Source organism: Protopterus annectens, chromosome 10.part0, assembly GCF_019279795.1.
Source record: "Protopterus annectens isolate FY-2018-M chromosome 10.part0, PAN1.0, whole genome shotgun sequence".
NCBI classification, from domain to species: domain Eukaryota; kingdom Metazoa; phylum Chordata; order Ceratodontiformes; family Protopteridae; genus Protopterus; species Protopterus annectens.
Window position 1 is genome coordinate 1,006,848,609 of NC_056744.1, and position 16,355 is coordinate 1,006,864,963.

Below are 16,355 nucleotides of genomic sequence, written 5' to 3' on the forward strand. Positions count from 1 at the left end.
CCATGTGCAATATTACTGTGTGTTGCTGAGGACAGCTTTGCATCACTCTTCTTTGCCGTCATGATGACTGATTGCAGGCAGCTATGGCCATCACCATGTTTGTCGATAATGTATACACAATAGATATCAGACCTGGAGATCCCAGCCATAAGTTTCAAGTGCCGTTAATTATAAGGAAATTCCCTCAGTATGAGTTTTAAAAAGTTTATTTTCATTGCAATTCCACATTGAAAGAGTCTGTCTCTGATTCAGGTTTAAGAATTTTTTTTAACCGATATCCATGGCAAATAATTCTGAATCGTATTAATTCATCATAAGTACTTTGTAAAAAGTAGCACATTTTAGGGATCCTGTGATCTCTTCATTCATGTTGTTAGTAAGATGTCAGTAAGTTTCCATACTTTTCTCAGTTGTTCCACGTTATAAGATTGTTTTCCACATCTTGGAGCTAGAAGGTTGAAAGCTGAGATTCAACATTTCCCCAAGTGGCTCGAAATAGTGGTTAAAACAGTCATCTAGGAAAGGACATACCCCAGATAGACTCAGGCCAGGGATTTTTTATTTGTTATTTATTTATTTTACATTTGTTTACCGGGAAAGTCCGACTGGATCCAAGTCCTTTTTCAGCAGAGGCCTGGAGAGAAAAGCTCCAGTTATGCAAAACTTTCAAGTTTGAGTTACACATATAAGACTTACACACAGTCACAAAAATCATAAAGCTTACAAACACATGAAACATGCGTCATTTCAACACATTTTAAGACTGCAGATGTACATTTTATTACAGCATATTTACTACTTAGAAGGATGTAATAATATACCTAGGTTTCTGTTGCAGCATGTTGCCATGTGCAAACTATTAAATAATACTTTATGGAATGTGGTGATGTTAAAACTGTAGTCACTGTGAGAATAATAATTTGTATCTTATTTTTAAACTATGGTTTACCCTTGTTAGACAATGTTTTAGTTCCTTAGTAATGAATGCACTTTATATTTTATGTTAAGTGTTTGTTGAGGTTTAGAGTCCTATATCAACTGGAGGGTAGAGGCTGCCTTTCAAAACTGATTAGTTTTATGCAAATGCTTTATTATTTTATAGAACAATATGTAAATAAATATTTCAGTTTACAATATGTAAATAAATATTTCAAGATACAATGAGGTTAATACTTCATTACAGATCTTGAAAGGTACTAGGAAAAAATCTGTAAGTCTGAAAAACATGCTTAAATGGCACACAAATAACTCACAGTACAACTGTCCTGATAGACATTCTATAGTTCAAGTGCTGTATTTCTTTTATTCCAACAGAGTGGTAAAATATTCCTGATGGCTTTAAACAAAAGCCTGCATTTTAACTGCAAACAGATTCTGGTATTTCTGGAGTTAGTGCCCAATGTATAAATGTATACAAGAGAAAATATGTCAGATCAACCCTATATAAACATTGCAAAGGAAAACAAAATCAAGTTTCAACATCCACTGCCAAATGTTCTTAAAAAATTCCAAACACAAACAAACATTGTTGATAGTATATCAAAAAATGGTGGCATGTGTACAAAAAGATTCAGGCCTATTGGTACCAAATAACAACAACAAAAAACGTTTACTAGTATGGGAACAGAGTGATACACATGAAACACAAGTACAGGCTTTGTGACTGTTGATGATCATTTCAGAGAGAGACTCAAAACATTGTGGCTATGACTGCAATGCACTTTTGAGTCAGCTGCCTTGTAAGAAATCTCCCGATTTGTCTGGCAATTGAAGAATGGAGTTGTTATGAGGTCTAGCATCATTACACTTGAAACATATAAATATGTGGACCAGACTTACAGTTATCATATATGGTCTTGTGCAAACTATTCTGTTTATTACTTAGTCTTGTCTTTTTATTGTTCCAGAAGAAAAACTGCATGTAAAACAGGGTTTTATTACACTTTGAGCCTGTATACTCAAAACACATCTGTGACATTGGAATTTTTGTAATTTGTCACTGTTAAAAAAAAAAAAGTACAGACAGATAAAGCTGTCTGTTGGCTGAAAAGCATGATGTAATGCTCATTAGTGTGATTGCAGTTCAGTTCCCCAGGTAGAGTGGTGTGCCATCCTGGGTGGGCTTGTGCCCCAGTTCCCAAGTTCCTAGTGCAATAGCTGCATTCTAGTCCTCTCCAAAGATGGCACTCCTGAAGTGGGAGTCCAGCAGTAATTTCTCTCCAGAATGGGTAATTTTGCACTGTCTGTTTAGTCGTATTCTTTCCTGGCCAGTTTTACTGGCATGTGATGGGTCACTAGTTGTCTGGGGACTAGTCATGGCTTAAACTGCTATGTTGTGGAGCCTGCTAAAAACCTGATTTATTTTTTACATGATAGTCACTTGATGTAGGAGACTTTGGTTAATTATTTACTGTCAAATTGCAGATCTACTAATATGAATTCAGTGGTAGGGTGCACAACAACAACAACAGCAACAATTTCTGAAAGAAAGAACTAATGAATACCTACATATAAGTGGGGCACAAGACCAGGAGTGCCAAAAGTTTACTGAAATGATTTTACTGGATAGCCAATGTAGCATGCTAGGGAGTGATCATTAATATGGCTTATCTATGTTTTAACAGGGCAGTCACATATTCTAGCGCAAAGACTAAGAATCAGCATTTCAAGTCTTTATCCCCGACTACTGTAGGCTTTGTCCCTGATTTCTGAGGCAAAATGTTGAAATGTGTGATTTACTACCTCTTTGCCACACTATGCAAGCATTTTTTATAGTTTTCAGGTATTTCCCGAGCCTGCTTCCGGTGGAATTACATCAGCAGTCCATACAAGGGTTGTGTGTTTCCTTGCAAAGTTCTTTAATGTTCCTAGCAGAAAAAGTGCTGGACGCCTAACTAGAACATTATGAAGCCCAGACAGCATATTTTCACTTGCAATCTGACACTAAGAAAAGACCACATCAGAAAGCCCAGCTGAACTATCCAGATAACAACTCAATACAGATATAAGTAGACTGACCTTGGCTACTTCTGTTGGAGAACCAATACTTGTCTTAATGTAGCAGTCATACACAAGATTTGTTAATCACCTGCACCCTTCTGTTTAAATATTTTATTAGGAATGGCATATCAAGAAATATACTAATTTCTAGCTGTATTAGGAATGGAATATATGACTGTTTATCAATTAAAAAAAGAAATGTGCTGCTATCCATTTTTCTCACATCCACAGCATCAACGGTTTGGTTCTGACAAAACCAAAAATCAAAAAGAAACACTGTTTTCATGTGGGCTGTGCCCTTTTATCATCATTTTTTTTATTCTAACCACTATTATTATATATATTGAAGAAACTGAATTTTCTGACTGCAGCAACCTTTATCAAAATAGCTTTTCAATTCTCTCACTGTTACTGAAATGAGTTTAGGCATTCCTATATAATCATACTTCCTTCTGAGTGGGATGTGTGTGAGACATAGAATGGCGGAGGGTTGACAGTAAATATTTTGAAGATATGTAGCATTGTATGTTGTTTCACCATAATGTTACGAAGCAGGCTGTACATGCTTAATAAAATACTTTAAAATAACCGAGGTCTTGACAACTGGTAATGCTGGTATGTTTATAGAATGAAGATGCTAGTGAAAGTAGATGAAGCATGGTGGAAATAAAGCAACTTGTCAGAGAAGGTGTGACTTTAAAAGAGAGTAGTTATACTAGTTGTTGTCAGACAAATAGGTAATAAAGCAGAAGAAGCAGAAAAGGCTCCCTATTTATATTTTGAGACTTGCATTGCTGAGTCCTGAAAGACCGAAAAATGATCAGAAATACGGAAGAGTGAATATCGCCTGTCGTTCTTCTCCGTTAAACTTTGTTTTTCATGGCAGCAAGCCCCACAGACTACCTAGACTTATATATACCACCTCTGAGATTGCCATGACTTGATGAAAAGGGAATATGTTGAGAAATGACAATCTAGGACTTAACATTTGCATTTTTGGCCATTTTGACTCTACAATTTGAGTCCCGGGATTTTAAAGGATTACCAGCAGAAACTATAAATGCAAAGGGACTCTCTACCTTCAAATATTATAAATAAATACCAGATGCAGCATGGAATGTTAAGACCATAAAGCAAGCAGACTTGCCATAAGATGACGGATGGGAGTCATGATAGGTAATTGTATAATCCACAGCTGACTAGATGAACCCACTTCATCACAAATATATTTTTGTCAAAGATAAATTCCAGATGACCTCTGCAACTTTGGATTTACATTTGACATGAAGTTACAACTGTCTTAGAGTTGATTATATTAGCTATGTGGGTGGCTAGAGACTCATTTCACTGCATAGGACATAGTGGAGCAAAGCCATTCATTTACCATGAAGATTTGGTATCTGAAAGATACTATGCACATAACATGTTTTAGCATCTTAGCTGTGGTGCTCTTGGCTTTGGGGGATCTAGATTTCAACTGGGTGTACTGTATCTAGAATATCTCGGTATATACCTTTAATACAAATGGGCTAACAACAACGATTTTTATGTTATCTGGTACATAGTTCTACAGAATTCAGTTCTGAAAACATATCTCAGCATGGCTAGACCACATCCTCAACATTTTATCTGGTTTATTATTTGTCGTGACATTATCTGGTGGTAGAAATGAGGAAATATTTGTCAGAACTTTAGAAATACATATATGCAGAAACCAAAATATATATTTTCTTTCAAATGTTTATGTGCCTAAAAATAGAATTGTTTCAGTGCAAAATGGCCCAGCTGCAACCTCCTGGAATTCTGTCACCAGTACAGAACGTACTATGAAACTGGAAGGTTTGGATCAGGAACGTTGTCTTGTTGCACATTGAGAATGAACTAGCAGACAAGCACAAACAAGTACAGTGTGCTGAATTCCTGCATGTCATTAGAGAAAAAGCCTTAAAGGCATTTAACTCTTACTTTCTTTGAAGAGAAGAAAGACAAAATAGCAGCCATTAGGGAGAAATTTAGGAACTGTTATTAACCCTGAAACAATTTGTTGTTTATTCAACATTTGTTTTTAAAAGAATACAAGATCATACAGAAACCAAAGATGCTTATGTTACAGAGGGAAAACTAGAGCCAAAGACTCTGACTCTGGTGAGTTTCATGATTCATTGATAAAAGACAAAATAATTTGTAGTCAAGAGATGGTGAAACAATGGGCAGTATTTTAACATAAACAGATCTACAAAACTGGTGGATGTATGAAATTAAAAGTACATAGTAAAAAAAACATACAGAAAAAAATATGTGAGTAAGATATGGGGAGATATTTAGAAGCAATTAACACATAGCATTAATTAAAATGTTGTTGTGAATGGTGGTGTGCACAGAGTTGCAAACATTTTTTATAGTGTTCAGGTATTTCCTGAGCCTGCTTCCAGTGGAGTTACATCAACAGCTCATGCAAGGATGGTGTGTTTTCTTGTAAAATTCTTCAGTTTATAGCAGAAAAAGTGTTGGCCACCTAACTAGCACAGCATTATGAATCTCAGACAGAATATTTTCACATGCAATCTGAGACTAAGTGGTAGTAACAAAACCAAAATCAAAGAAAATCCCTGTTTTCTTGTGGGCTCTTCCCTTTTGCTATCAGACTTTTATTCTAACATCAGTATTACCACTTATGGAAGAAAATCAGCAAACATTATTGAAAATACCTTTATTACAAATGGGATAGCTACATCAATCTGCACATTATTGACTACACAGCTTTTCTACAGAATTCAGATTTGAATACACACCTCAATGAAGCTAGACCACATCCTCAGTGTTTTTGTCTGGTTCTTTATTTGTCCTGACATTATGTAGTTGTAGAAATAAGCAAATATTTGTCAGAACTGAAGAAATGAATCTGCAGAACTAAAAAATATATTTTCTTTCAAATGTTTATGTGTTTGAAAATATAATGTTTTCAGTGCAAACTGGCCCAGCTGCAGCCTCCTGGAATTCTATCACTGCATGGGAACTTACTAGGAAAAGTTTGGATCAGAAAAGGTGTTTTATTCTACAGTGAGTCTGGATTAGCTGACAACATGAAAAACTGCAGCATGCTATGTTCCTGCATTTCACTGCACTGGAAGGCTTAAAGCTGTTTAACACTAATTTATTTATTTTTTGAAGATAAGAAAGACAAAATAACAAACATTAAGGAGAGGTTCAGGAACTATTATGAGCCCTGAAAAAATGTTGTTGTTTATTTAAGCAATAACCCATGCCTGGGTGAGGGTAATGCTGGATTTACCCATGGTTGGTGTGGTTTAGTCACGAGGGCGAAGCCCGAGTGGCCAAACAAAGACAACCGTGGGTAAATCCAGCATTACCCACACCCAGAAGTGGGTTATTGCTATTATACAATGACATTATTTAAGAAAGAAAATACTTACTTTTCTTAAATAATGGCATTGTATAATGCCTCCTTGCTACCCTTCCGCAGCTGTCTGGTATTCTGCGGCAGTTCTGATGTACTACGTATGCGTATGCTTACGCAGTACATCAGAGCTGTGGGTGGAAGCAACGGAGAAAGCAAGCTCTCCTTTGCTTTTTACAAAGTGTCTCGCTATGTTAAAGGAGTTTAACATAGCGAGACAGCTTTAAAAAAAGCAACGGAGAATCTCTGTTGCTTTTTCTAAAGCTGTTGTGCTATGTTAAACCCATTTAACATAGCGTGACAGCTTTTAAAAAATCAATGGAGAAAGGAAGATCTCTGTTACTTATTTAAAGCTGTATCGCTATTTTAAACTCCTTTAATATAGCAAGACAGTTTCTAAAAAGCAACGGAGATCTTGCGTTCTCTGTTGCTGTAAAAAAAAAAAGACTTATACTAATGGAAAAAGTCCGGACGACCGGACCTTTTTTCATTAGTATAAGTCTGATTTACAATGTGCACGCTGACCAATCAGTGTGCACATTTTGGAATATTAATGGGGGGGTCGTTGTATAATCAGTGTTTGTTTTTACAAATAAACAAAATCTTACAGAAACCAAAGATGCTTATGTTACTGAAGTGAAGAACAAAGCCAAGGACTGTATCTCTGGTGAACTTCATGATTCATTGATGAGACAGAATAATTGTGGTGCAAGAAATATTGAAACAGTGAGCAGGATTTTAACATAAACTGAGCTAACCTTACCAAAACTGGTGGATGTGTGAAATTACAAGTATGGAGTTTGTGTTTCTACCACTTGATTAGCAGCCCCACCAAATATTTAGCATCACCCTACTTTCTAACAACAGCAAAAGGACTCTCCTGTGGTACCTGCTCCTTTTTCTTATTAATAAGAGTAAGTAACGTTCTTTCACCATTCAGTCATACCAGACCTTAATGCTACCATTGTACTTGTGCCAGCAGCCTTGGTGCCCAAATCCAAGAGCTCCCTAAACTTAGTCCTGAAATTTGGCCCATGCTGCACAACACATTATTATAAGGCTCACATTCACCCTCCTGTCCATCAAGAAGTAAGTTGTGAGAGGTGTGGGCCTCACCCTGTGACCAAAAAGTAACTCGAATGATGAAAACTGTGTGTATTCCTGGAGCAATGCTTTGTATGAAAAAAGGAAATGGGGCAAATATTTGTCTCATTAACGTAATCTGGTCTGTGAATTCTGTCAACATGAACTTTGAGTTCAGTTAAATCTCTGCACCAAACTGTTTATTTGTAGATGGTAGTGGTAGTTTCTAACTGCTTTACATGACAATGCTTCTGCAAACAAGTCAGCAGGTCTATTTTACTTTTTATTTTTTTTATGTATGTATGTATGTATGAATGTATGCATATATGTGTGTATCTATGTATCCATCTGTCTGTCTATCTATCCTTCTATCTCTCTATTTAGCTATTTAGTCATTTGATGTATTATAATGCTTAAAACTAAGCATGCTGGAAATTGAAAGAAAAAGTCTGAAATGAAGTTATCTCCTCTGTCAATTAGTATTGCCTTGGGAAAGTTCACCCTGTTGAAAATATCTAGCAGAGTATTTGTCACATTTTCTTTCTCAGCAGAGGACAGAGCCTTTACTTTGGTATACATATTAGCATTGTCTACAAGCAAGTTAAACCTAATAGATGAGGCAACTAGCACCAAGATATACCCCTTTGCTGTGATGCTTGGGCTACTAAGAGTCACCAGAATATCCATGGCTATGCAATGCCATGAAATCCAGCTTTTCCCAAGTTATAACACTTTTCTCATGTCTTTCAGAACTCTTTCACATCTTTTGCAATATCTGGCCAATAAAAAATTGCATAAGTCTCCTTTTTATATATTCTTTGCATAAAATACCACAGAAAGGAACATCATGAGCTTTGGCCAGAAGTTTGTGTTGATAGATCCTTGGGACTACCAAATACTACACCACTTCTCATACTCTGTACAGTAATCCACTGTCCCACTATACAGACTTCACCTGTTCCTGATAATCAAGATTCTCCTTGGTTACCACCTTCATTTATACTAAGGTGGTATCTAAGAACTGTGCCTATCTCAGCATTATCCGTGATGCTCCCCAGCTCCTGTCCAGTGGAAGTCTAGCATTTTTATGACAACCATATCTCAAAATCAGTTTTGCTGGTATCACTCATATCTTATTTAAATGGGTTATAACTAACCCATAAATTAACACATACACAGTATCTTGCCACCTATAAAACTGCCCAACATCCATCTGCTTGTCCAGCACTAAATACTATTCTACACAGCTATGTTTCCACTCAGTCATTACGATCCAGTGACCAAAAACTCCCCTCTGTACAAAAACCTATAAAATCTGCTGGGCATATTCTGTACTCGTACCATGTTGCTAAGGCTTGGAATGCCTTACCTGTATCCATTAAGTCAATATCCTCCCTCAAGTCCTTAAAACCCATTCTGAAAGCCTTCCTATTCAAACTCTGGCTCTGCACTTGCTCAATACTAGGATAAACTTTATCTCTAAATATCAACAAGAATTTATTCATAACTTACACCTCCTTACTTCCCCTTTTTCACTCACTTCCTTACTTCATATAAATTTCTCTCCCCTGACTCTGGATCTAAATATACCATTACTCTGTCTTTTATTTTAACTTCACATTGCAATTCCTGTTTGTATTATACTAACTTACATGTACTTTCTCTTGTTGTTGTTTCTTTCAGCTTTTTCCCGGTTAGGGGTCACCACAGCGGAACTCCGGTCCGCTAATGATTGGCAGTAGATTTTTACATGCTGAATTGCCAGCCCTGATGCACAAACTTCAATGAAGGAATGCCCAGTGACACGTCTCCACACAGAAGACGCTCTAGCCGAGAATCAAACAGGACAACATCTTACTGTGAGGTGACAATGCTACCGCAGCACCACCACCACAGTGGGCAAGTGATTTATTTACTTATGTATTTCTTTATTTATTGATATTTGATTACTGGGAAAGTCCAACTGGGTAGGTGCCATTTTCAGTGGCTGGCCTAGGAAGAAAAGCTCCAAAGTATTACAAAAATATTCTAAGGACAATCATTTTACTATCTTCAAAAATAAAAGAACCTGATACACTTGTAATAGGTGACTCTATCATCAGGCACACTGACGTCCCGCTCAGCAGGCTGAACAAGGAGAAGGGCATGGTGAGCTGCCTGTCAGGCGCTAGGATCCGCCACATAACACAAGCACTCAGGTCACTCCAAGGCAAGTACAAATATGACTCAGTCATTGTCCATGCTGGTGTGAATGACTTGAGACATACCTCCCTGGACTACATGAAAAGAGACATAGAGGAGCTCTCTGAGCATGTGGCCCAGGCCGATATGACCCTGACCTTGAGTAGTATCTTTCCCTCACCAAGAATGATGCCACAATATGAAGACAAGATGATCAATTTCAACAATTGGCTTAAGTATTGGTGTCATTCAAAGGGGATCCAATGCCTGTCAGCCTGGGATCACATGCTCAACAAGCCACGATGCTTCGCTAGGGACAGCTTGCACCTGTCACCCCTGGGCTTTCGGATATTGGCAAAGGCACTTGCTAACCCCATAGTGCCTTTTTTAGGCAAGGCTCAAAAGACAAACCCACCTCCATAGGTATCACAAGGGATAAGAAACTAAGAGTAATGCTACTCAATGCCAGAAGTCTAAACCTCAAGATGCACACACTCGAAACTCTCCTTAGCATGGAGAACATCGATATCTGTGCAGTAACAGAAACCTGGCTCAAGGCTCCCGAGAGCACCCCAGCACTACCAGGTTATACCTCATACCATGCTTTTCGGTCCCAAAACTTGGACCGAACCACAAAAGGAGGGGGAGTATCAATATTCGTCAAAGATACTCACACCTCCAGGTTGGTGGCACAGCACGAAGCATCAGAGACTATCCATGTGCAACTAACGGTGGGTAAAACTGCCTTCCAGTTTATAGCCTGCTACAGACCACCCTCCCAAACCCAGGAACCCCACTCAGCCTTCCTGAGAACACTGGAAAATATGAAGGTCTCAACAAGCACCATTATATTGGGAGACTTCAACTACCCAAACATAGACTGGGAGTATTACTCTAGCTCCAACACCCTAGCCCAAAGGTTCCTAGAATTTATAAACTCAAATGCTATGGAACAACTTGTTACCACTCCCACAAGAGGGGAAAACATACTGGACCTGATCATCACCAACATGGGGACTCTATGCTCCAGACCAGAAGTGTATCACTCACTGGTAAGATCAGACCATAAACTAATCTCACTGGATATTCACATCCCGACCCCACCTCCTGCCCAGAAAACCACAGTGAAAAACTACTCTAAAGCAAATTTCACATTCCTTAAAACCGAGGTGGAATCCTTCAAAGCCCCCGGGCCTGTGGAAAATACGGCCCAGACCGCAGAATCCTTTATAAATGCATTCTATGAACACCTTCAGGAATGCATGGATCATGCAATCCCAAATAAAACCAAGACCCAATCCTCCAAAGGCAGACGTCCTGTCTGGTGGACCTCAGCCATAAACAAACTATACAATAGAAGGAGGAAGCTACTAAATGATAGAGCAAAATCCCAAAAAGGGAAGGCATCTCTGATCAGTATTAGCAAAAAACTACGGGCACTCATAAAATCGTCTAAGGCCAGCTTCGAGAGAAAAATTGCACAGGACACTAAGGATAATCACAAGGCTTTCTTTAGTTATGTTAGGAACCTGGGTGGGAATTCCCAGATATGCTCAGAATTAGTCCAAAATGACAAAAAATACACCGAACCCACAGACATTGCCAACATCCTAGCTGACAGGTTCAGCGCAAACTTCTCCCTTCCCCTCCCCACCAAAAGGTCAAATATCTATCCCAGCAGAGTGCTGCCCCCCTGACATCTCAGATGCTCAGGTAAGAGCCGCCCTCTCCAAAGCAAAAAACACAGCATCAATGGGACCAGACGGTGTCCTGGGCTGCATCCTACATGAACTCCAAGAAGAGCTAAACCCAAACATAAAACTACTGTTCAATCTCAACCTTACTACAGGATATGTGCCCAAAGAGTGGAGTACAGTGACAGTGGTCCCTCTCCACAAAGGTGGTGCCTCAATGGATCCTGGAAACTATTGCCCCATAAGCCTGACTAGCTTGGTCTGCAAAGCTTTGGAAAGGATCATCATGGACCTCATAAATAAAGATATTGGGGACCTACAGACACTGGATCCTACCCAGTTTGGCTTTGTTAAGGGCAGATCCTGCCTCTTAAACCTGGTTGATTTCTTTGAAACAGTCACCAAGGCCATTGATGAGGGGAAGGTGGTCCACACAGCCTACCTGGACCTCGCAAAAGCCTTCGATACAATACCCCACTCGGGCATTATAGATAAGCTCACCAGCTTAAATATAAACCCCTATGTCACTAGATGGGTTGCAAACTGGCTCAAGGACAGAACCCACATGGTTAGAATTGCTGGAGCCATGTCAGACTCCAAACCAGTTACAAGTGGAGTCCCACAAGGCTCAGTCCTGGGACCTCTCTTGTTCGGTATATATTTCTCGGAGGTACAGGCCAACACGGAAGGACTGTGGCTGACCAAGTTCGCAGATGACTGCAAACTGGGCACCATAATAGACTTTCCAGCCAACACAAGCATCCTCCAAAAGGGCCTCATAGAAACAGACAACTGGTGCCAGAGCCATGGCCTCAAGCTAAACGCCAAAAAGTGTATAGTCATCCCCTTTGGCAAAAACAAAGTGCCCACAAATTACCACATAGGTGGTAATCCATTAAGTACAGAAGACGTAATTAGGGACCTGGGGACCCAAGTTGATAGCAGTTTCTCATTTGACAACCACGTGGCCAAAGTGGTTAGAAAAACATTTTATATAGCCCACCTAATCATGAAGGGATTCACATCTAGATCAGGGGAGGTCATCGTGCCTCTTCACTCATCCCTCATCAGGCCCATAATTGAGTACAATGCCCCTTTTGGGATGTACCTTACCAGACACCTGCAGCAACTGGAAAGACCCCAAAAGTACCTCACTAAGGGGATCAAAGGGCTCAAACAGATGCCATATGCTGCCCGGTTAAAGAAACTCCAGCTCTACTCAGTGGCATACCGCCTGTTTAGGGGTGATCTGTGCCTGACGTATAAAGCCATGTCCAACCCGGAATTAATAGACATGCTGCATCTCAGAAAATCCAAATCCCATCGAGCTACGTGCTCAAGAGACTTGAACCTCAGCACTGAAATAAATAGGACATGCTGGAGGGACAGATTCATAACCCAGAGGCTCCCTTCACTCTGGAATAAAATCCCAGTCCAGGTTAGGCAAAGTCCCTCATTGACTTTCTTCAAGAGGAATCTTGATGAGTGGATGGGAGATCATAGGTTTAACCCGGGTATCACTTCTGTGTTACTGTTAGACAGAGGCACAGTATACTAACCTTGAAAAAGGGCATAGCAAAATTAATTTAAAATGGGTGGCGAAAGCCAAACACATTCTGGCTAGGCTTATAAATGCCCTAGGGCAGATAGCCTAGTATGAACCTATGAACCTATGAATAGTTTACATAATCATACCAATGTAGACATAACTGAAAATAGTGGTTAAGAATATATACAACTTCTATGACAATAATTTAATATTTAGAGAAAATTTAGCCAGCGTAGAGAAAGTAAAAGTAAACTTACATTTACTTTCTCTACACTGGCTAAATTTTCTCTAAATATTAAATTATTGTCATAGAAGTTGTATATATTCTTAACCACTATTTTCAATTATGTCTACTTTGGTATGATTATGTAAACTATTATTTTTGAAGATAGTAAAATTATTGTCCTTAGAATATTTTTGTAATACTTTGGAGCTTTTCTCCATAGGCCAGCCACTGAAAATGGCACCTACCCAGTTGGACTTTCCCAGTAATCAAATATCAGTAAATAAAGAAATACATAAGTAAATAAATCACTTGCAATGAAAGAGTAATATGATATTCAAGAAATGTCCAGCTACTTGAATATTTCTTACTGCATATTGCTCCTATCAAGGCTTTTGCTTATTGCATCAAGGGTTAAGTTTGCACACCTGGTTATACAGAACTCTGTGATTAAGAAGTATGTCAATTAATTACTTTAATTACTTAAGTAATCAGTCGGATTGTATTTAGTGCCACACAGGGGTGGATAATGGGTGGTGCCGCTGCTGCAAAGCCTGCTTGCATTAGTCTCTTAAATGATTTAACCATCCTATGGAGCCGATTGTCAGATGCACTTCCTATTATATTGGACGCCAGAGCAATTTTAAAATTAGAATAGACCATGATTTTTTTTTTTGAGCGGTAAAATGTTTTTGATCTGATAAAGCACCCTACCTACACAGATTTTAAAAGATAATACACTCATTTGTTATACTCAGATCATAATGTTAAAAGTTCTATACTTTCCAGAGGCTCATTCATACTGGCAATGGTGTAAATTAGAGGTTTCACAACTAGTTCTATAGAAGTCATTGCCAAATAGCAGAACTTTTTTTTTTTTTTGGTTAGAAGTAGTTAAATGTCCAGCAACAAAGAAAGATGATTTGAATGTGAAAATGTCAGGATTGGGGAGGGGGTGGGTTGCACTATGATTCATTGTGTTGGCTTAAGTGCATTCACATTTCAGCCCACTGTTGCCTAATATCACACATGTCATTGTATCCCCCCTCCTGTTTCTTTTTTTCTGTCATTTTAGACATTTGGAAGCAACCACTAAATAAACAAATAAGGTGAGGTAGCAGCAGGCAACCTTGTAATTAACAAGAAATTCTTACGTGATTAAATTACCCTTTTAAGGACATAGATTCATAAATTCATAGATTCATAGATTGTTCCTAGGCTAATGACCTGTGGGGCCTTTCTAAGCCTAGCCAAGTTTTCTTGAAAGAATAATGATGTCCTGTATCTGAAAAGGACATTGAGAGACAGGCTTTTGTTTTATATGCCTCCTCTGTCCATAAGGGACATGGGTGCCAGGCTTGGTGTAAATTTCCTATTCCCCATTCACTGGTGTAGGTTGTGTTAAACTGGGTAATAGACAAACTTAGCTTTACATGAGGGGCTACCCAAAGGGTACAATTATGCATTTCTTAGCACTGAGTTAAAGACAATGAATTTGGCACCATTTGTTAGTCAGAGATAGACCTTCTTGTAGAATGCTAATGTCTGCAGTGGAGTCGATGATAACCCCCAGCTTCCAATAATCTGCAAATTAAATTAGCCATAAATTTTAAGCATTTCCTTCCATTTCAGAGAAATAGATGCCAAAAGTATCCAACCCAGTATGGTGCTCCGGGGGACTCTGCTAGTGACTGGCCTCTTGGTGGAGGTGGTCTCACCTATTTTGACCTTCTGGGTTCCATCAGTGAGCCAGTTCGCTATCCAGTGGGTGATAAAAGGGTTTATACCTAAATTAGTGAGCTTCTCTGCAATGCCTGAGTGGGCTATTGTATCAAAAGCCCTGGCCAGGTCGAGGTAAGCTGTGCAAAAAGCTGTCATGTAATGACAAACAAATTGTTAGTTGCTACAAAAACATACATTTGTGTAGCTAGGAACCAAATCAGGTTATAAATGCATATGACACAAGCTTATTAACTGCAACTGCTTTGTTAGTACCAGTCCTTAAGAGACCTGTCATGTGCCATGTGAGATCTGACAGCTGCCCTTCTTATCCAAGAGAGAATTCATGACATAGCAATTAGCGTTACTGTCTCACAAAGCCAGGGTTCAATCCCAACTTCTATTTCATGTATGTTTTAAGACTCCATGTTATCATACTGAATTTTTCTTGGTAGCCAAGATGCCTTCAAAGACATGCTAATTAACTGACTACTTTAAACTGTCCATGCTTATAACTATTGCTCTTATGGACTCACTTTGTTTTCAAATCAGGTCTATAAGGATCAGACCATTTATTTGGTAATAAATAATCAAATATATTAAGAACTACACCTGGGCTAGAAATCAATATATTTATTGATAAACAGTATTAACCAGCACTGAGGAGGGGAAGATGGTGCACACCACCTACCTTGCCCTAGCCAAAGCCTTCGACATTATTCCCATCTCAGGCATAATAGATAAACTCTCCCAGCTAGGCATCAACCTGTATGTTACCAGATGGGTAGCTAACTGGCTCACTGATAGAACCCATTCAGTCAAAATAGGGGAAGCCACCTCTAGTAGTAGACCAGTAATGAGTGGTGTACCCCATGGATCAGTCTTGGGGCCTCTACTGTTTGGGATATACTTTTCTGAGGTGCAAGCCAAAACCAGTGGCCTGTGGCTGACCAAGTTTGCAGATGATTGCAAGCTGGGTGCTGTCTTAAATTCCCCTAGTGATGTGAACATCCTCCAGGAGGGCCTTACCCAAACAAATGACTGGTGCCAGAAGCATGGCCTCAAACTGAATGCCAAGAAATGCATTATTACCCGCTTTGGGGGAAATGGAGTCCCCACTAATTATCACATTAATAACAATGTATTAAGCACACAATCAGTTGTGAGGGACTTGGGCACCCAGGTTGATAGCAACCTGACTTTTGACCACCATGTTGTCTCCATTGTACGGAAGGTACATGGCCCACCTCATAAGTAAGGATATTTCATCCAGAAACAAGGAGGTCATAATATCCCTGTACTCATCCCTTATCAGACCCATTATTGAGTACAATGCCCCCTTTGGCATGTACCTTGCAAAACACATGCAGCAGCTTGAGAGACCACAGAGGTTCCTCACCAGGAAAATCCAGGGTCTCAAACACCTGTCCTATACTGATAGGCTAAAAGCCCTGTCCATCTACTCAGTCTCGTACAGACTGCTCAGAA